The 23,007-nt window shown below is 45.8% G+C and overlaps 1 long non-coding RNA gene across 1 annotated transcript; it reads right to left on the bottom strand.

Annotated features, from left to right (window-relative positions):
• Positions 1–11,333: 11,333 nt before the first annotated feature.
• Positions 11,334–13,974, bottom strand: LOC136529895 (uncharacterized). Its single transcript, XR_010777463.1, has 4 exons — positions 13,444–13,974; positions 12,392–12,473; positions 11,955–12,134; positions 11,334–11,664 (listed from the first exon to the last, which is right to left on the bottom strand). It is a non-coding gene; the product is annotated as an uncharacterized lncRNA (long non-coding RNA).
• Between the last annotated feature and the right edge of the window lie 9,033 nt (positions 13,975–23,007).

The following is a 23,007-nucleotide window of genomic DNA, read 5'->3' on the forward strand; positions in this document are numbered from 1 at the left end:
CCCCTTTGCCACTAGTCTTGCCTTGTTCCTCACAACAACACCTTGATCATCTTGCTTGTTGCGGAACACCCACTTTGTTCCAATCACTCTTGCACCTTTTGGTCGCTCTTCAAGATTCCATACTTCATTGCGAGTGAAGTTGTTCAACTCTTCATGCATGGCATTGATCCAATCCGAATCTTTTAGAGCTTCTTCTACCTTGGTAGGCTCATAGCAAGAGACAAAAGAGTGATGAGCAATAAATGAGGTAAGTTTTTGAGATCTAGTCATCACCCCCTTTGTTGGACTCCCTATGATGAAATCTTGTGGATGATCTTGTAGGAGAGGTGTATTTCTTCTATTGACCACTTGAGGAGGAGGTTGTGGAGCATCAACATCTTGTGCTTGTACCACCATTTGCTCATGGGAGATGTGAGTATCTTCATTTTCTACTCTCCCAACTTTATCACCATCTTATGGTACATTTGATGAAGAGGGTTGGTTAATAACTTGTATATCATCTTCATCATCTTTTGGCTTGATGTCTCCCACCGGAATATTCTTCATAGCCTCCCTCAATGGTTCATCACCTACATCATCAAGATTCTCATGTGCTCCTTGGGAGCCGTTAGATTCATCAAATTCCACATCATATGTTTCTTCAACCAAGCCGGTGGCATGATTAAATACTCTATATGCTTTGGACTTCGATGAGTAACCAACAAGAAAACCTATATCACAACGCCTTTGAAACTTCCCTAGGTGTTGCCGCTTCTTGTAGATGTAGCACTTGCAACCAAACACCCTAAAGAAGGAGACGTCCGGCTTCTTCCCATTGAGCAACTCATATGGTGTCTTGACAAGGAACTTTTGAAGAAATAGGCGGTTGGATGCATAACATGCGGTGTTGATGGCTTCCGCCCATAGAGCTTCGGGGGTGTTGTACTCATCTAGCATTGTCCTTGCAAGAGTGATCAAAGTCCGGTTCTTCCTCTCAACTACACCATTTTGTTGAGGAGTATAGGTTGCGGAGACTTCATGTTTGATTCCAACTTCATCACAATAAGCTTCTATGTTTGTGTTGTCAAACTCTTTGCCATTGTCACTTCTTATCTTCTTGAGCTTCACTTCAAATTCATTTTGTACTCTCTTGGCAAACTTCTTGAAACAAGATGCAACTTCGGATTTATCATGAAGGAAGAACACCCATGTATATCTTGAATAGTCATCCACAATCACAAGACAATAGAGATTTCCTCCCAAACTCTTGTATGTTGTTGGTCCGAATAAATCCATGTGTAGGAGTTCTAGCACTCTTGTGGTTGACATGAAAGCTTTGGTTGGATGAGTGTTTGCAACTTGCTTGCCGGCTTGACATGCACTACAAAGCTTGTCCTTCTCAAACTTCACATCCTTCAACCCTCTCACCAAATTATTCTTCATAAGCTTCTTGAGTGAGCTCATCCCAACATGAGCAAGCCTTCTATGCCATAGCCACCCAAGTGTTGTTTTGGTGAATAGACAAGTCTTCAAGTTTGCATCTTCGGAGGTGAAGTCAACTAGATATAAGTTGTTGTATCTAAATCCATTGAATATCACTTGATTGTCATCTACCTTAGATACAACCACCTCCTTCTCGATGAACAAGCATTGGAAGCCAAGATCACACAATTGACCAATGGATAGCAAGTTGAAATTCAATGAAGCAACATAGAGCACATTTGAGATGGAATGATCATTTGATATTGCCACTTTGCCCAATCCTTTGACCTTGCCCTTTGAATTATCTCCAAATGTTATTTTCTCTTGACCATCTACCTCTTCATCTAGTGAGGTGAACATACGAGGATCACCGGTCATATGTTGAGTGCAACCACTATCAATAACCCAATGACTTCCACCGGTCTTGTAGTTCACCTACACACAAGAGATTCAAGCTTTAGGGATCCAAGCTTGTTGAGGGCCCTTCACCTTCTCAACAAGAGACTTAGCCACCCAAATTTTCTTAGGCCTACTCTTGTTGGGGGGACCTAAGAACATGACTTTCATCTTTCCACTCGAATCTTTTCTAAGCATGTAGTGAGCATTGAAAGCAAAGGGTCTAGCATGCTTGGGCAAGGGTTGTGGTGGTGGAGTTTGACACTCATGAGCAAAATGGCCTTCTTGTCCACATTCAAAACATCTCTTTGGCTTTGGCTTTGGCTTTGATTGTTGGTGTTGAGCTTGAGCCTTCTTCTTCTCTACACTTGCCATATATCCAATGCCACTTCTATCCATCTTCATGATGGTATTCATGAGTAGCTCACTTTGGAGATGCTTGCCTCTAGCAAACTTGCTCAATCCCACTTTGAGATGCTCTTTCTCCATCTTGAGCTTCTTGTTCTCTTCCTTGAGAATATCATTGTTCTTCTCCTCCTTGAGTTTCTTGATTTCTTCTTTTAATTTCTCATTCTCAAGGATCACCTCTTTGTCATGATCAAGAGTTTCTAGCACAATGGTGTTGTGACTTTTCATCTCTTCAAGATCTTTCATGAGCTTCTCATTGTTACTTTTGAGCTTGACATACTCATTATAGTCATTGTATTCAACCACTTGCTTGCCCTTGCTACTAGATCCATGCTCAATGCTTTCATCAATTAAATCATCACATGAGGTAGCTATATCAATCTTAACAACATGGTTAGTAGCATCATGTGGCTCATTTGGTAAGAATTCTTGTGCAATAATAAGGGTATCATAATTGATCTTTAGAGTTGTATATTCATCTTTTAGCTTATTGTGACTAGTGATAAGCTCATTGTGTACCCACTCAAGTTTATCATTTTTATCTTTAAGCTCTTTCTTAGAAGATTTGAGCTCCTTGAGTTTGGATGATATAGAATCATTTGTTTCCTTGAGCTCATCATTAGCCTTTTCTAATGTATCACACTTAGCTAAGAGTGAATCATTTTTAGCATCAAGCTTTTCATTTGTAGCTCTACTCTTTCTAATGATCTTAGTATATTTTCTTAGTATTTTGACAAGATCATCATAAGTAGGTGAGTCATCATCATCGCTATCACTATCATCACTAGCATGTTCATCATCACTACTATCATCACTCTTAGTTACCTTGCGTTCACCTTTGGCCATAAGGCATAGGTGTGTAGAGGATGATGGCGATGGTGGTGGTGAAGATGCAAGATCAATAGCAATGGCGGCCACCTTTTCATCGTCACTATCATCATCGGATGATCCACTTGATGAATCAATGTCCGTGAGCCAATCACCGACAATATAGGCCTTGCCGCTCTTCTTCTTCTTGTAGAACTCCCTCTTTTTGCCATCTCTCTTCTTGTATGGCTTGTTCTTCTTCTTTTCATCTTCATTACTTGAATCATCTTTCTTGCCCTTGTTCTTGAACTTGTCTTTCTTGGGCTTTGTGCATTGATGAGCTAGATGACCAAGTTCGCCACAATTGTAGCAATCCATCTCGGAGATTGGCTTTCTTCTTGAGCTAGTGAAGAACTTCTTCTTTTTGCCATCAAATTTGATGCCACTCTTGTTTAGCCTTTTTAGCATCTTGGTGGTCTTTTTCACCATGAGGGCAAGGCTTTCTTCATCATCTTCATCACTTGAGCTCTCATACTCAAGTCTTGCTTTGCCCTTGTCTTGGCTAGCTTTGAATGCTAAGTCTTTCTCTTTCTTCTTTGTAGAGGATGAGCCATCTTGTGGTGTGATGTGCATGTACATCTCATGAGCATTGATCTTTCCCAAGATTTGTGTCGGTGTAGCGGCGGAAAGATCACCTTGATGTAGCACGGTCACAATGTGCCCATATTTGTCAATGGGGAGGACACTCAAGATTTTTCTCACAACGTCGGATGGTGACATTTGAGTAAGTCCAAGCCCATTGACTTCCTCTACAAGAACATTTAATCGAGAATACATCTCATTAGCATTTTCTTTGGGAAACATCTCAAAAGAATTTAGCTTTTTAATCACAAGATGATAGCGTTCCTCACGCTCACTCTTGGTTCCCTCATGGAGCGCACAAACATCCGACCATAGTGCATGAGCATCTTTGTGGTTCCTTACACGATTGAACACATCTTTGCAAAGGCCTCTAAAGATGGTGTTGCGAGCCTTTGCATTCCATTTTTCATAATTTACTTCATCGCCTTGAAGTTGTGCGGCATTCCTAGGTGCGGGGAACCCTTGAGAGGCGGCTCTAAGAATTCCAACATCTAGAGCTTCTAAGTAAGCCTCCATGCGGATTTTCCAATATGGAAAATCATCTCCCTCAAAGATAGGAGGAGGACCATCCCCGTGAGACATCTTGCTCTAAGTGATTAAGCTTAAAAATGTGAGCACGAGGCTCTGATACCAATTGAAAGGATCAAGATGCCCAAGAGGGGGATGAATTGGGCTAATTCTAAATTTTCTTGCAATAATCAAATCCTACGGATAGCCCAATTAACCCCTTGTGCCTAGAAAAGTGTTTATATCAAACTAATGCACAACAACCTCTCAACCTAAGTTCCAAACTTACTCTAGCAAGCAATTCTTATGGAAATGAAAACAAGTATTGAATTGCTCAAAGTAAATGCTCAAAGTAAATAGAGAGAGAGAGAGGAACGCGGCGATGTTTTGCCGAGGTATCGGAGAGTCGCCACTCCCCACTAGTCCTCGTTGGAGCACCCGCGCAAGGGTGTAGCTCCCCCTTGATCCGCGCAAGGATCAAGTGCTCTCTACGGGTTGATTCTTCGACACTCCGTCGCGGCGAATCACCCAAAACCGCTCACAACTTGAGTTGGGTCACCCACAAGCTCCGCCGGGTGAACACCAAACTCCCAATCACCACCAAGCCGTCTAGGTGATGGCGATCACCAAGAGTAACAAGCACGAACTCTCACTTGACCACGCGAAGCCTAATGAGAAGATGGATGCACACTTTGCTACTCTTGATTTGCTAGTGAGGCTACTCTCTTGGATTCTCGAATCACAAACACCTCACTAGGACCTTGCTCTTCTTGGCACTCACAAACGTGTTTCTCAGCTGTTGGAATGAGCAAAAGATCCTCCACTCACGAGTGGAGCTTCTATTTATAAGCCAGCCTGAAAAATGAACCGTTATGAGCTTCTGCGGGATGACCGGACGCTCCGATCGTGATGACCGGACGCTCCGGTCAGTTCAACCCGCGAACCAGTTTTCAAGTGATGACCGGACGCTGTCAGGGTCCGGTCAGTACCGACCGGACGCGTCCGGTCGCTCTTGGATGCTTACTGTAAACGACCGGACGCTGGATACACAGGGTCCGGTCACACTGACCGGACGCGTCCGGTCACTCTTTTCCAAGTCTGGACCCTTACTGGAGTCGACCGGACGCTGGCCCTCAGCGTCCGGTCACATGACCTCCCAGCGTCCGGTCACACCAGACTTGATCTTCTCGGTCAAATGAACTGACCGGACCCTGCGGCCAGCGTCCGGTCGCACCGGAGCCAGCGTCCGGTCAGTATTTGACCCTCCATTCACTTCCAACTTCCGAACATATGTGAATGAAGTTTGCTCCAAAGGATCTTAGGCATTCATAGGAGCTACCTAGAGCTAGTTTTAACAAGTGTGCACCACACCTAACTCACTAGACTCAACTAGGTCAAGCTACCCGTTCATACCCCCCTTCATAGTACGGCCAAAGGAAAAACAAAGTCCTAAACTACTCTAAGTGTCTCTCCAACTTCAATCGACACTTAGAACTAGTTATCCTTAACCTTGTCGTCCATCCTTTGAAAACCGAAACGATTTCCATCGTAGGGGCATGACAACCTCGATTGCCCAATCGATCTCCATTACCATGACCTAACTTAATTGCCTCTGCAAAACACACGTTAGTCATAGTAATCTTGTATTGACATTAATCACCGAAATCCAACTAGGGGCCTAGATGCTTTCAGGCTCTTTCTTGATGGACCTGTAGTAGTCGACGTGGGCCTGGAGTCGCGCCTCGTGAATCATGTCGCCGACGTACTTCTTACAGGCTCTGTGCGCCGTCTGATCCGCCAGGGTCTCTCGACCTTGTTCGGCCTTGAAGTGCCTCTGCATACAAACACGATGTATCCATTCATTATTTCAATAAAAGACTTAACCAATGGAGGAGATGTATTGAGCTATGTTGTGAGACACTTACCCAAAAGTCCGCCAAAACCCGCTCCTGCTTGTTGTCCTGCTCGTCATCCGAGCTGAGCTTGTACCTATCCCACGACCAGGCCGGCTCCCACCTCCCCTCTTTCAAGTCCACAAGGCCGGGGAAGTGTTTCCTACACAGACATCCTAGGACGGTAGCGGGGGTGCGTGGGGGGTCAAGAGCACCCGACAGAACTAGCCAGCCCCTGCATAAGTGATTAAGAAAAAATATCAGTTTCTCTTTTGATTTTCAACATATCATATGAAGTACTAGTGATAACATCTATAGTTACTTACCTTCTTCCCACAGGACGAACCAGTGGGCGTCGGTCAGGAAGCGGAACCGGAGGAAGGCTTGTGGGATCTCGTAGGTAGGGAGCCGACTGAGCAGAACTGTCCTCCGTCTGCTGAGTCCCCTCGTCCCCCGACGGAGTGTCTGTGGTCGTGCCCGTGGCCGCCACGTGGTCCTCCGGGGTAGGAGACGGGTCCTCCGGCTGGTCGAGAGCCGGGGGAGGAGGCGGGTCCCTCCTGGGGCGACCCCGGCCCCTCCCCCTCCCCCTCCCCCTCCGCGTGCTGGGGTGACCCGGGCCTGCTCTCGCCGCTGGGGGCGAAGACGTCCCCTCGCCTCCATCAGGAGGGCGTAGCCTCTGGTACACCGAGAGCACCTGCCTCGGTGAACGGTTGCCCACCATCTTTGTTCTGTCACCTACAATGTACAAAGAATGAACAACAAGCGTTAGTACATACATGTCAAATAGTTCAAAATGAATAAACATAACAAAATTTAATAAAAAAACATAGTATTACATGGTTTAGGAATAATCTTCATGATTGGGGTCATAGGTCTCATCATCACTGTTAAAATTGTCCAAATGGGCAACACTATCCGAAGGTTCTGTATCTTCTTCACAGTGATCACATGTGGAGATGTCTAGGTTTTTGGCATCCGACGTCACAACTTGCCCAAAACCTTCTCAATTTTTTACCACAGCCTCCACATGCGATAACACGATGCCTCGACAAGTTTCATGATTTTCGAACTTCGTTTGCATTTTATATAATTTAAAATCACATTTCCGACAAGTACCTCGACATGTTACGTCAACGAGATGCTCGAGATTTCATGTGAGTTCCTGGATACGGCCTAAACATACCCTAAATCTCATGAGTATCAATTTTTGGATGACCAAAGTCCATTATTCCATGTACCTGCAGTTCAAATTTGAAATATCCCAAAAAATTCGACGAAACAAAATAAACTAATGAAATATATCAAAAAAAAGTCAAAATTGCCCCAAATTTTAAAATAGAGTTTGAAATACTATCACAAGGCCCCCGAAAAAAATTTGGGCCCAAAATCAAAAAAAAAATTGTCGAGTGCCATGCGGGGCACTCGGCAAAGTGGGCTTTGCCGAGTGCCGGCCCAGGAGGCACTCGGCAAAATATGATTTAAAAAAAAAATTTGCCGAGTGCCTGGGGCTGGCACTCGGCAAAATAAGTTTTTAAAAATAAAAAAAATTACCGAGTGCCTGGGGCTGGCACTCGGCAAAATAAGTTTTTAAAAATTAAAAAAAAATTGCCGAGTGCCAGCCGTTAGGCACTCGGCAAAATCTGACGGCAGGTGGCCGCCGTCACGGGCCGGCCACCTTTTGCCGAGTGGGATCTTTGCCGAGTGCCGCGGCACTCGGCAAAGCCCAGTTTTGCCGAGAGCCAGGCTTTACCGAGTGCCTGGCACTCGGCAAATCCACCTTTGTCGAGTGCTTTATTTTGCCGAGTGCGGCACTCGGCAAAATATTGATTTGCCGAGTGCCCCGATAAAAAGCACTCGGCAAAGTCTCAGGCACTCGGCAAAGTCCAGTTTTTCAGTAGTGACTCCATCCGTCCCTAAATATCTGTCGTTTTCGTTTCTCGAGAAACAACTTTGACTAAATATATATTAAAAATATTAATATTTATGATACATAATTAGTATCATTTGATGGATATTTGAATCTAGTTTTTTAATAAATTTATTTGGAGATAGAAATGTTGCACGCATTTTCTATAAATTGAGTTAAAGTTATCGGCACGCAAATCATGGTGACAAACATTTAGGGAGAAAGTACACCAATACATGCTTCGGAACATAGTTACATAGCTAGGGTGGGAGAGCCATGCATGGTACTAGTATGGAAGTAGGAAGCAAAGATAAATATCCCCGGCTGCTCGCTACCCAATTCCATGCGCATGCGCGCGAGACGGATGGGAGCTAGTTCCATGGGGTGAACAGATTCCCGAGAACAGCGCTGACGATGGCTATGACAGCGCCGGCCAACGCACCAGCCTGTGGGAACCGACCTGCCACCGGCACCAAAGAAAGGAGGCACACGCCGAGCAGGCAGGCGACGAAACCGAGGACAAGGAACACACGCGCAGCGTCAGCGTCGGGGTCGCCCATGGCTGAGACGGCGGCGACTGCTCCTAGCAGCATGAGTGAACGCGCCGCGTCGAGGAGGTGGTGGCCGCGGTGACCTGCATGAACGTCGACCTCGGCGTCGCCGATGTGCTGCACCGGGTGATTAGGCAGCTCTCCCTGGTCGTCCATTGCTGCAGGGCCGCCTCTCACGCAGACTACTCGCCAACCGGGCGGCTGGCTGGTTTGATGTGTGCTGGAAGGTGTGGTAAAACAGAACAAGGCTTGCTACCATTTTATACTGGAGCCTGGAGGCTGGTTGTCCGACCATGGAGCAGGGACCCGCTCACGGAGGCGTGGACGCCTGCGCGCCTGGAGCTGCACTTCGGAGAATATAGCTAGGTGACCCGCAAAAGTACTTCAAAAACTCAAAAGTGCACAACTTGCGCTCCCAATTGCATCCGAAGAATGCATCCAAACGCGCATGCACGTGATCGGCTTGCAAAGTGATCCGCAGAACCCAATTGTCCACACACTTTTTATTTGTAGGCTCCCAAAGTGACAATCCGCATAACCCAAAGTGAATCGTACGAGTCCAAGCTACGAGTCTGTTTGGTTGAGCTATGAACTATAACTTTGAAAAGAAGTTATATGAGCCATATGTTGTGAAAAAACTACGGTTGAAACAAATATAAATCCTACCCCTCACTATTTCATACTGGAGCCTGGAGGCTAGTTGTCCGCGCGCGGAGGCGTGGACACGCCTGCGCCTGGAGCTGCCTGCTGCCCCGGCCCTGTCGTTTTGGTTATTGGCGCACCCGAAGTGACCCGCAAAAAGGTGCACAGTTTACTCTAACAGCGACACAAAAATTATGGCAAATGTGCACGCGCTTTATAGGCTTCCAAAGTGATCCGCAAAACACAAATGTTCGCGCACTCAGAGCGTCCCTAACAGGCCCCTAAATCGCTAGTAGGTAACATCTGACATCACCACGTCCGCTGTCGTCGTTCTCATAGTGCTGTTGAGACGCCCTTAGTGGATTCTAAAAGCAATCCGAAGAACCCAAATGTCCACGCACACTACGCGGGCAAAGTGAACTACACACACCCAAAGTGAATCGCAGGTGTTGAAAAGTGATGGGCAGAGCATGAACTGGGCAACTTCGCAGGCGTACCATTAGCATTTGGCAGGAGTCACATGGCCAAATTCGAAAACCTAGAATAAAGCCTGGCCAAGTTTATTTGGTCTGTGACCGCAAGGAGTATTTGCCATCTAATGATTCTCAAAAATACCATTGGAATACTTGAAGAATACGCAATTAGAAATGCTTCTGAATGCCACACAAACATACAAGGAGGATGATGTGGAAGCTAGCTAATTTGATCTACATGTTTAAGCTATGAATTATGTATGCGCTTTTGGTGATACCACGTCATTTGACACCGCATTGGAACTAATATATATGAAATGTCCTTTTCTCCACCTTGGAACCAACTATCCTAAGAAGACAATTGTTTGTAGTAATGCACTATTATATCATGAAGCCATATTGAATCATTTATTTGCTTGTATAATTCAATTCTAACATGCGTGCAACAACCGACAGAGAAAATTAATCTATATGTTTGAAAAGTTCTCATATTTTAAATTCAATTTTTTTTAATTTTTCGAACAAACTCGGATGAAGAAACTAACAATCTCGATACTTTGTATAGTTGATGACTGTTTCATTTGAAATCACTTGCGGTCCTAAAATTCTGTCTGAAGTTTCTATATTTTAAAATTCAATTTTTTTTGAATTGTTCAAACAAACTTGGATGGTGAAATAACCCAAATTAAAGTTTTAGGTCTTGATGAGATAGATTATATTTCTAGAAAAAAAATTGGTACCAAAGTTTAAACCGTTTATGAGAAAGTGTAGGTAAATATTTTGATACATATAAATATTTATTAATGAGCAAATTTAAATCTATACATTTTTTCATAGGTATCTAAAAAGACTAAAGTACTTGATTAAGTCCATTTTGGTCCCTCAACTATTTCATTTGTCTAACTTTGGCACCTCAACTATCAAAACCATTCAATTTTGACCCCTGAGACAGTTTTGAGTGGTTTTCATATGGCTCTAGGGTCAAAATTAAACGGTTTTGATATTTGATGTGCCAAAGTTAGACGGTTTTTATAATTGAGGGTTAAAATTGGACAAAGGCAAGAGTTGAAGGGACAAAAATGAACATACACTACTGGAATCGCGCGATTTGCCTAGTGCCGCAGGCACTAGGCAAAGGCCCAGAAACACTAGGCAAACAGTTTGCCTAGTGTCACACTAGGCAAACAAGGGTCGGCAGAGGCGGACTAGGCAAAGAGCACTTTGCCGAGTGTCAAACCTCGGACACTCGGCAAAGTGTTTGCCTAGTGTCAAGGACACCACTCGGCAAAAATATTCCACTGACGGTGGAAATCGTAACGGACGTTTTGCCTAGTGTCGGAGGTCTGACACTCGGCAAAGTATGCAAGGTTTGCCTAGTGCCAGGCGTCCGGCACTAGGCAAATATGTGAAGCTTTGCCTAGTGGCAGGCCTCCGGCACTAGGCAAACTGCCTACTTTGCCTAGTGTCAGTTTCCTGACACTAGGCAAAGCCTGGTCTCAGGTGTGCCACGTGTGGCCCCTTTGCCTAGTGTCAGACCCCTGACACTAGGCAAAGTAACCAGAAGCTGAATTTTTTTTTTTTGATTATTCCATTTGCGACACAAATATAAATCATATTCAAACACCACAAATGTATCACATGAATCATAAATAAGAACCACATGTTCACATATATCACATGTTCATACCAAAAGTCCAAATGTGCCACAAGTTCACAAGTTCATAAGTGCACAACCAAATTTCTTAACAAAGTTCACAACAAGCTGATCACGACGATTGTCAAGGGTGAAGAGGCCCGTGGTTTGATGCTCCAGGCGACCCTTCCACTTGATTCGGCTCAAGCTGTGGTGCCGGCAACGCTCCAATCTGTGAAGCCGGCGACCCTTCCACTTGATTCGGCTCAAGCTGTGGTGCTGGCGACGCTCCAATCTGTGAAGCCGGCGACCCTCCAATTTGATTCGATGCCACGCCCGATTGATGCTGAAAAAATGAAAAGGATACCGTCAATAAAAAATTTCGGCAGAACCTCCCCTGCACGGAGAGGTTTCCAAACCCTGCAAGAAAACAAACGGCACGATGACCGTCAAGAACATGCATATCAATACACCGCCACCAACACCACCACCACCCGAACACCACAACTGCCACCACCACACCACAACAACAACCGCCGTCACCACCAACACCATATTGTATGTTTGAGATTGCATATTTTTTCTAGTGTGCCCTATGTCAGGTTGGAACATAATAAGTAATATATTGGTACTCACAGGAGTAGCTGCTTGAGGAAGTGGCAAGACTAGGCTAGCTGGCATGGTCCGCCCCATAGCGGCGCCAAGAGTGGACACGAACCCCACCAGCTCCTCTATCCTCTGTCGTTGGGCCTCCCGCTCTTCCACCACCCTCGCTTCCATCTCCTCGCGAAGCCTCCTTTCTTCTAGCAGTTGGGCCTACAACATTTGACCCCCAATGTTAAAGTAAGGCAAAGGTATGTAGGGGCGGTTATCGCATATACTACAGGTGCATTTCATAAACAAACACACAAAATAATACAAGCATGCGAGTATAAGTAGTAAAAACAAATATCTACAGGAAGCAATCAGATATATATCTATATATTTCTGCAATTGCATTCCCACCAAGAAACAAATCTGTATGCTCCAATTGATTGTTCCATTCCAATTCATAACTTGGAAATAGGCCTTACCAAACAGGAAGGAAATCCAAAAGATCAACATGACCTTCTGTCTCAACAAAATACACCAGTAGTGGACAAGATCCTTTCTAGCCTGCAACATAGAACCAATAAGGCAAATTAGTCAGTAAACTGTGAAAAAACAGAACAGCTAATCAAAGCAGTCATGCTACTCGAATTGAACATGAAAGAAAGGTTCGGTGCCAAGCTCACAGCTGGTCTCTAGAAGGATATGCAGGATTGGAATGTGAAGGCATGTCCAATTCAGAAGAGAGGAGTGTGGCATAACGTAACACGAGCTTTTCATCTAGTAATAAGCATGCACAAGGAAGAGGCTGTAGCCATAGACTTCTGTTGAACAAGAAGATTAGTAAATGGATTTCGTCAGTTGATCAATCAGGTTACTACAGGATGAACTGTTCCAGCATTCTGTCGACCATCAAGCGCGCGGTGGAGGACGAGAGGCTAGAAGCAAGTAGAAAATACAGAGCAGAGTAAAACCCAAGGCTAATAGCCATTCCATTCTGAACAGATCATCCTGAAACAGCCATTCCATTCTGAACAGAGCCACACCCAAGGCTAACCACAAACTGTCTTGACGGATATCAATAGAAAACAAAATATACAGTTAAAATAGATGAGTGCTCAGGGAATTTTCAGCATATACAGTTAAAATTTGCCTAAAACCCATGCATATATATACATTAAAAAAACACTTTACAAACAGGCTTTTCTGAACAGGTGATCTAGACTCGAATAAGAAAAGCTACCACGGAGGCCTAAGAACCAGAAGAACGGCATTGCTTATGCCCAACAGATCACGATTAGTAGTTATGTGAGCAAATCACGCTCCAACCTACCAATCAAATGTGAGCAGTTCACTAGTATAACCAAAGTAGTAGCACGCGCGATGGATCCATGTAATCACAGTATAGCTACTAACTGCTCGGGCAACGGCAATCCCATGCAATCGCACAAGCTCGTCTCCGCTGACTGCAGCGATGCGCGACCATTTGTTGCAGCGTCGAATCAGATGGGAAACGGGGTGAGTCGGGCACTGTTACCTTGCCAGAGCGCTTGAGGAGGGCGGAGTAGGCCTTGACGAACTCGTGAGGGTTGACATCCTTCACCGTCCTCGCCGTAGATGCCGCCGGCGGCGGCGGCAGCTCCTCCACCACCGCGTCGAATGACCCACCAGCCGCCGCCTGCTGCTCCTTATCGTCGTCCAGGTGGAGGGCGGCCGAGCGCCGGATCTGGTGGAGGGGGCGCCGAGGTCGGAGAGGATGGTGAGGATGGGGCGGCGCCGTGGGAGCAGACGGACGGGCCACGCCGAGGAGCGCTCCCAAACCCTAGCCGGCGCGGCAAGGACGGAGGTCGAGGTCGAGGTCCGAGACGGGGCAGCCGGTCGCGGGCGAGCGCTCCCAAACCCTAGCCGCCGTCGCGGCCTGGGGAACGGCGGTGGATGGGGTTCGCAGCACAGGAGAAGGTTTCGGACACCGCGCCGCGCTTGCAGTGGCCGCCGGCGATGGCGGCGGCGGCGGAGGCGGGTGTTCCGGGGCTGGGTTTGGTCGATTTGGGTTTAGCTCTTTTTTCCCCCTTTCGATTTTGCTACGTTTCTCTCGCACAATTTGATGTCGGATTTTGGAGGGGAAGAGTGTGGAGGGAGAAGGGTGCGGGGTTTGCTCGCGCGTGTGGACTGAGGTAGAGACAAGTGGAGCACGAGCGGCCGGTTTTCTCACTTGTCTGTTGCTCTTATAAAATTTACTGCCCTTACATTTTGGCTGGCCCGGTTAAGGCGCGTTTGTGAGACTTTCTTTTCAAATAAGGATTCTTTGCAGTTTTTTCTCTGAAAGACAATTAATCCACACCAAACAAAATCAATTTCAAAATAAAATTGCAAAATTTGAACCTTTAAAAATGGGAAAATTTTAAATTTTAAAAAATTAAAATCAAAACTACTAAAATAATTTTGAGACACCAAATGATCTCAAATGAAAATTTGATAAACATCAAATTTGATTAACTTTACCGAGTGTCGATAACCCAACACTAGGCAAACACTATAAAAAATAAGTTTGCCTAGTGTCTTCCATGAGACACTAGGCAAAGAGGCCAGTTTGCCTAGTGTCTAGCTGGCACACTAGGCAAACTTATTTATTTTTTTTCAATTTTGGTCTTTAAACTTTTTATCGAGCCTCCCTACATAAAATGAGACTACATGTTGAAAGTTGGCACAATTTTATGAAATTTTGCTATATTTCTTTAGTTTATTTAATTTCTTTGAATTTTTTCGACAAATGCAAATTTGAACTGCAAGTGTGTCGAATAATGGCAATTCATGAATGCAAAAATGATATTCATGTTAGTAAGTGTTAGTTGAGGCTGTATCCAGAAACAGACCAAAAATTTCACACATCTTCACGTCGAGACATGACCATGAACTTGCGAGCAAATAGTTTTTAAATTCTATTAAATGAAAACGGAGTCTAAAATTCATGAAACTTGTCGACAAGTCTAAGATATCGCATGCGGGTGCCATGATAAAAATTTAAAAAGATTTCAAGCACATCGTCACATATGATGCTTAGAAACCCTAACATCTCAAGATGTGCTCAAGATGTTAGGGTTTCTAAGCATCATACGTGACGATGTGCTCGAAATCTTTTTAAATTTTTATCATGGCACCCGCATGCGATATCTTGACTTGTCGACAAGTTTCATGAATTTCAGACTCAGTTTTCATTTAATAGAATTTAAAAACTATTTGCTCGCAAGTTCGTGGTCATGTCTCGACGTGAAGATGTGTGAATTTTTTGGTCTGTTTCTGGATACGACCTCAACTAACACTTACTAACATGAATATCATTTTTGCATTCATGAATTGCCATTATTCGTCACACTTGCAGTTCAAATTTGCATTTGTCGAAAAAATTCAAAGAAATTAAATAAACTAAAGAAATATAGCAAAATTTCATAAAATTGTGCCAACTTTCAACATGTTGGTCAAGGTATAGTAGGAAAGCTACAGAAAAAAAATTGGAAGCTAAAATCAAAAAAAGAAAAAATATTTTGCCTAGTGTCTCTGTAAGACACTAGGCAAACTGGCCGGTTTGCCTAGTGTCGCCCGGAGACACTAGGCAAAGTTCTAATTTTGCCGAGTGTTAACGGAAGACACTCGGCAAAATGGTAACGGCGGTTGCCCTCCGGCAGCCTTTGCCGAGTGTGATGGTATGCCTAGTATTGACACTAGGTAAAATAGTCATTTACCGAGTGGATTTCTTTGCCTAGTGTCGACACTCGGTAAATTGTTATTTTGCCTAGTGCCTTTGTTTTGCCGAGTGCTCCGGGGTCTAACACTCGGCAAAATAGCTCTTTGCCTAGTGTCCGACGATCGGCACTAGGCAAACCATTAAACACTAGGCAAATCTCAGTTTTCCAGTAGTGATAATCCTATTAGTTATGTGAGTTTAAGTATGAGGAGATGGCGTAGATATTCTTTTATGGGAAATGTCATTCCACCATGCTGAAATTCGGTCGTACATCCTTTGCATACTGAAGGTAACCTTGCAACCATCAATATTTTCTTCTGCAATTACAATTCAGTTATGACCATACAAAACAGTTCTAATTCGATCCGTCCCACGATCCGCATGCACAAGGGAGTTTCCAGCCAACTCCAACTACCTTCACCCACCAGCATTATGTGCATTGTGCAGTGCAGTGCAACCCCGGCCTGGCATTGGAATTGGATTGTATTGCATTGGAGACAGCTAGATGCGAGACAGCGCCACGACGACGACGACGTCGACGAGAATAACAGCTTATTGTGCTGCTAACCTCACATATTTATTATATTCATATAATAAACCTTCGTCAGATGGCGACGGTGAGCAATGAGACGGGGATTAGCCTTTTAGGATCGTTGCGCGTACGTGTACTTACTAGTAGAATTTTTTACGGTGCTCGATCGATCAGAATTGGTAGCAGTGGCAGTTGAGAGATCGATCGATCTATGGAGCACGCACGTACGTCTCGATCGTAGATGCCCCGGTGTGGGTGTGGCCCCTAGTGACGGGAATGATCTTTTTATTTGGTAGGGAGAATTAATCAATCGAACAACACAGCAGATCGCAGAGGCCCCGCCGGTACGTAGTTTCTGAACCGCATGCGCGCCTGCAGGAACTTTAGTCTGGTGACGGATTCCGACCTATCTAGCCCAGCAGCTCCATCCGTCGTCGTCTCTGGCGCCATATGATGCATCATGAATTGTCGGCAGGAGGAAGAAATAGAAAGGAGCTGAGCTATACTATAGTGTACTGGACTGTCCAGGGTGAGATTTCTTTTTTGCCGGCCGCCGCCACCGGCCGCCCACACACGAGCACGGCGCAGCGCGCACAGCCGCCGCCGGCCGGCCACCCACTCTGGCGGGACGACATCGAATCGATGCGGCGCTGCGGAGCGGGCGGGACAGCGCGGTTCGCCGTTCGCCGGCTCGGCGTCCGGGGCTCCGGGCAGCCGGTGTCTGGGGCTCCGAGCAGCCCGAGACCGTGAGCGACGCAACCTGACTGAGGTGTGTTTTCTTCCCCGCGCCTGCTTCGTACCTGATGTCCCCGACTCGCCGTGGCTGATGGTCATGTTCCAGCCTCGTTTGGGACTCGACGTTCCTTTGATTGCTCGTGGTTGCGAGTCGCGTTCCATCTTCCGTCGGGACGGCGTCCCGCCATGTCCCCGTTCCGAGAATCGGAAACGAAGTTCCCGGAACGGGAACGTGGGGCACGTTCCCGTCCCCCGGCTGCTAAGCTCTGGCGTTGGCGATGCAGCGCCGGCCCACGCATCAGCTTGCGGAACCGGCCTGCCACTGGCACCAACGAAGAAAGGAGGCAGACGTCGAGCAGCCAGGTACGAAGCCGAGCAAGACCCGCGCGGTGTCATCAGCGTCAGGGTTGCCCACAGCAGCGACTGCTCCTAGCAGCATGAGCGCGCGCGCGGCGTCGAGGAGATGGAGATGGTCCAGTGGCCTGGCAGGCTGGCACGTCGGCCTGTACCTGCACCTGCACCTCACCCTGGTTCGCCACTGCCCATTGGTTGTGACATTCATGGGTCTGGCTAGCAAATTAGGATGGGCCTTAATTTACACAGGCCTGCTCTCCTGCTAACGCCTGACCGGGTCTCACCTAGTCTGGATTGATTGGGCCGGCGAAACTGAGGCGTATATGTCAGTAAATTATTGGGACCAGCATGTACTATATAGTGGTAGAGCCCGTTTAACATTAGCACGACCAGAGCATAGCAATTTGATCACTCACGCTACAAGTGTAACCAAATAATACTCCCACATCGTCCCAAATTATAAGTGAATCCAACTTTATAAGAGAGCTAAAGCATCTCCAGTTTAACCAAATTTATATAATAAAATAATAATATTTATGATACCAAATAAGTACCATTAGATTCTTTATTAATTATATTTTTACAGTAATACTTATTTGATGTCATAAATCTTTGTAATTCTCTATATAATTTTGGGCAAATTTGAGATGCTTTGACTCTCCAAAAAATTTAAAATGACTTATAATTTAGAACAGAGAGAGTACTATTAAAAAAAACAAATCAGACATGAGAGCCGCTAACTGTACTATCTCCGTTCTTTTTTATGTCACGTTAGGTTTCACTACCGGATACAGGAACTTTGCCGAGTGCCAGGGGCACTCGGCGAAGCCCCAAAAACACTCGGCAAAAGGGTTTGCCGAGTGTTACACTCGACAAACGACACTCGGCAAACCCTTTTACGGCAAACGCTAGTTTGCCGAGTGTTTTTTGTCGTGCACTCGGCAAAGATGTTGCCGAGTGCCCAAAAAACACAAGGCAAACATTTTCGGCAAAAAATAAAAAAAACAATTGCCACCACCGGCCATCGCCCACCACGGCTGCCACCGGCCGCTGCCCACCACGGCCGCCGCCTCCTCCAGCGCCCAGATCCGCCACCACGCCGCCGCCAGCACACCCACGCACCACCACCACCACCACCACGCCATGGTCGCAGATGCGCCTGGAGAAGCCGCTGGAGGTGCTCCTCGGCCAAATCCGCCGCCACTGGAGATGGTCCTCAACCAGATCCGTCGCCGAGCTCGAGGGAGAGAGAGGATCCGCCGCAGCTGGAGGTGCTCCTTGGCCAGATCTGCCGCAGAGCTCGAGGGAGAGGGAGGATCCGCCGGCGGGGTACGCCGCCGCCCGCACCTGCGAGAGGGAGGCCGCGTCGCCCCACGCGATGCCGCCACAGGTGGGCCACCACAGTGAGGATCCGCCGGAGCCTGGCCTGGATCCGCGCCGCCCCGCCATGGATCCACCCGGCCTCGGCATGGATCTGCGCCGCCGAGCGCTGTGAGGGCCGCTTCGCCATGATCCGCGCCGGAGGGAGGAGAGAGGACGCCGCTACGGAGGGAGGACGGCGCCGTGAAGGAGGGAGGAGAGGGCGCACAAGAGGGAGGGAGAAGAGGGCTAGAGGGAGGGAGGGAGAAGCGGGCCGGAGGGAGGGAGGAGAGCGCCGGAGGGAGTGAGGGAGGAGAGGGCGCCGTCGGGAGGAGAGGTGGCGCTGGGGGAAGGGAAGAGAGATAAGGGGTGGGGAGGGGAGGCGTGGGGGTGCTGGGGACACGGTTAAGTAAGGATTTTTTTTTGTTTGCCGAGTGTTTCAGATGGAGCACTCGGCAAAGTTTTTTTTTCCATTTTTTTCTTCTCTTTCTTTTTTTTGCCGAGTGTTCTAGATCTGAGCACTCGGCAAAAAAATTATTTTTTTTCTTCTTTTTCTTTTCTAGAAAAAGATTTTATTTCTTTGCCGAGTGTTTTTTTAACACTCGGCAAACCACCTATTTGCCGAGTTTTTTTTTACACTCGGCAAAACGCCCTATTTGCCGAGTGTTTTTGTCGCGGCACTCAGCAAAGAACTTGTTCGCCGAGTGCCCGAGGGAATACACTTGGCAAACATAAAAACACTCGACAAATTTGAGGATTCCAGTAGTGTTTTTTTGAAGTCAAATATTACTATATTTGACCATCTATTCTGAAAAATCCTTATAGTTTTATAACCTATGAATTATACAGTGTGAAAGTATTTTTTATTGTGAATCTAAAAACATAAACCTTATGTCATGTATCTATATAATTTAAAAAAAAATCAATGGTCAAAGACATAAATGTTTGACTTAGAACAAACATACTACGACATGTAAATAAAAACGGGGAATTATTAAAAAGAAGAAAAATCTATATTGGACAATATAAGGAAGCTGCAACATAGCCAAATACTATCAACACTTGTATATAGAGTATTATTACATAACACAGCAGGCATAATAGTACATGCTTTGGAAGAGAGCGATCTGGGAGAGACAGGGTACTATGGGGAACAAAGAAAGATAAATATGTAGCTTTGGCGTATATACGTAGATCCTTATTGACCACCATAATAAAGCACACCAAAACGTACACCAGCTGTTGCTCATTGCCCATGCGCGCAGGATGGAGCTAGTTCATTGGGATGAAGAAGCGCCTGAGGACGGCGCCGGCGCCGGCGCCGGCGATAGCAGCGCCGGCCAAACGATCAGCTTCTGGGAACCGACCTGCCAGTAATGGCCCCAACGAAAGGAGGCACACGCCCAGCAGCCAGGTGAGGAAACCGATGAAGATCCACGCGGCGTCAGCGTCGGGGTTGCAGCTGCATACGGTTGAGCTTGAGACGGCGGCGGCTGCTCCTAGCAGCATCAGCGCGCGTGCGGCGTCGACGAGGTGGTGCTGCTGGTGGTCGCGGCGGCCTGCTTGTTCTTGGACGTCGTCGTGCACCGGGTGATTAGGCAGCAGTTCTCCCTGGTTGGCCATTCGTGCCGCCTCTCGCTCGGGATGGAGCGGCTTGGAGCCTGGGACTGATGAGGGGTGTGGTGGCCTGGTGGGTGGATCTGTGGATGTGTGTGCTGTGTGCAGGATGCGGCTTTTATAACGGGAAGGATGGCGTTGTAGTGGACACCTCCGATTCCGAGTAGCAATCATGTGGGTCCTGCTGGAAAACGATGTCGTCCGCGGCAGCAGACGAACGCTAGCTGTGCAGTGCTCAAACGATGTCTGGTCTGGAAAAAGTCCCCAGAAAAGCAAGAGACAAGCTAAGGTGTACGAACGCTATCTGTGCAGTGCTCAAATGATGTTCGATCGCTCCACTCACCTTATCGCCACCCCTCCTCCCCCGGTGAATCACCTTTATCCAAACCACCCCCCCCCCCCCCCCCCCCCCCCCCCCCCCCCTCCACTCATCACCTTTTCCAAGCCCACGGCCTCCTTTTAATCTAATTTCTCCACTGACGATGACCGGGCAAATTCTTCCCCATTTCGTAGTCCTCCGGTCTCTAAACGCTGTTCTTCAGCAAGCTAAGGTGTACGTATCCTTTTTTTATTTTATTTTTTTCCACTGCAAATATATATTCTTGTTTGAGGGTAGTATGTTTCCTTCTCTCTGTTTTTCACTGTAACTGTGAGGATTTTTTTTTTTTTTGACTAGCAACTGGTTTCAAAATTGTGTCTAAACCCTTCTGATGCACCGTACTTGAATTTTTGTATGCCTCCATTCGTATAGTTTTTTATTATCCTCTTGCACTCGTGAAGAAGGCATTCAGGCTGAGGTTACGATTGGTTTAGCTTCTCGGAAGTGCTTCTGTAGCTTAAAAAAATAGAATGACAACCAAATAGGTGGAACCTGAAGCTGTGTTCCTAGTAACAACTACTTTTGCGTAGTATATATTTTTCGCATCACCTTGAATCCTACTTTTAGCTTTTCTAAATGGGTGCAACTATAGAGACGTTTTCAGAGCTATTTCAAAGCAGAGAGAGAGAGGATAGGTTCTATAGTTAGATTAAAGCTTTTCTAGAACGCATAGCTCGCAACAGCTTAGCTGAACCAAACAGTGAAAGTACTTTCCCCCCTTCCGCCTGCCTACAATATCTTTTTACCTTTTGCTCGATTTTCTATTGCACTTAGTAGCGAGTACTTCTAATAATCACTGCACTACAGCAACAACAATAGCCTAAGAAAAAAGACAGCCGATCAGGCTGAATATGGCCATTCCCACGTGGCAGGCAGATTAAACAGTCTCACGTTATTGACTTTACTGCTTGGACAATTCAATTCAGCTCCATTGTTTGCTTGTGTTCATCTCTACAAGCTGCCAACACTCATGATTCGCCTTCCTATTTACTACTTTCATGGTGTGGGTAACTCAAAACAAACGACAATTGTAGTTGGTTTTTTTTTGTCTCTGATCGAAGACCAGATTTCTTCTCCTCTCTGTAAATTAGCTCTCAATGGCTGCAAGGCTCTGGTTCTGTGCTTAGCTTGTGTAGTTAAAGTACCTGGCTTCAGTTACTGATTGAGATTTAATTAAACGTGTGTTGTTTTCTTAACAAAAAATAACTTGTTTCAATAAAGGAAAAATCGTTTGTGTGTTTTTTATGGGAAAAAATCGTTTGTGTGTGTGTGAAATTGGGTGGGTTTTTATTTACACAGGCATGTTCCCTTGCTAACGCCGCACCAGGCCTCACGAACCGTGGATCGGTTGGGCCGGCAAAATCTAGGCATATATACCCAGGGAAAAAGTCCATTTTAGCTCCTCAAAGTCTAGTTTTCCTCCCTGAACTTCAAAATTAGGTAAACCACATCCCTCAACTTTTAAAACCGTTCATTTCACCTCCCTGAACCGGTTATAGGTGGTTTTCAAAGATGATTTTGTTTTTTTGTTTTTTATTTATTTTAGTTGAATATTTGAAAAATCATAGTAAATCACAGAAAAATCATAACAAGGAAAATCTAATTTTCTTAGACTCCACATGAGTAGATCTACACAGTAACCATATAATATGGTATGATTTAGTACAAAGTTTTTGTTATAGCTTTAGATCTATGCTTTTTGTAATTAATTTAAAGTTGTAGTTTCTATGGTCTAGTTGTGGTGAAAATTGTATGGTAGGAAAATTATTATATGATTGAACTACAGTAAAAATTTCATGCTCATTGGATCATGTATAACGAAGTTATAGATTTATTTAGTTTTATTCTTGTTAAATAATTTTAAAATAGTTAAAAGTGTGTAAAAATATAAACCAGTATGAAATTTTCACTGCAGTTAAAATATAAAATAATCAGACTACCACAAAAATTTTAATAATAAAGGGCGTACTCAGTGCAGAGAGCTTCCGCTCTGTGTGGGGTCTGGGGAAGGGTGTTAGTGGTAAGCCTTATCCTCGCCTATGCAATGCGAGGAGACCGCGACCCGAACCCGGGACCTTCCAGTCACAGACGGTAAGACTGTACCGCTTGCACCAGGCACGCTCTTCAAAAAAATAATAATAAATTGATGGCAAGCCCCCGCTGGCGTGACGACTGCAGTACTTTGTCGCGCCACATGCGCTAGCGCGACAAGGGACGCTACGGTGGCACGCATCGTTGACCGGAGCTAGCGTCCTCCAACTTTCATGGATGGAGAGGACAAAATAAACAACAGTATTATTATTAGCAACACAGCAAACCGGTAGAGACACCATTCATTACAGATACTACTAGTCACTGTCGGAGACCGGCTCTTTGCCGAGGG

The sequence above is a fragment of the Miscanthus floridulus genome, chromosome 19 (genome assembly GCF_019320115.1).
Source record: "Miscanthus floridulus cultivar M001 chromosome 19, ASM1932011v1, whole genome shotgun sequence".
NCBI lineage: Eukaryota > Viridiplantae > Streptophyta > Magnoliopsida > Poales > Poaceae > Miscanthus > Miscanthus floridulus.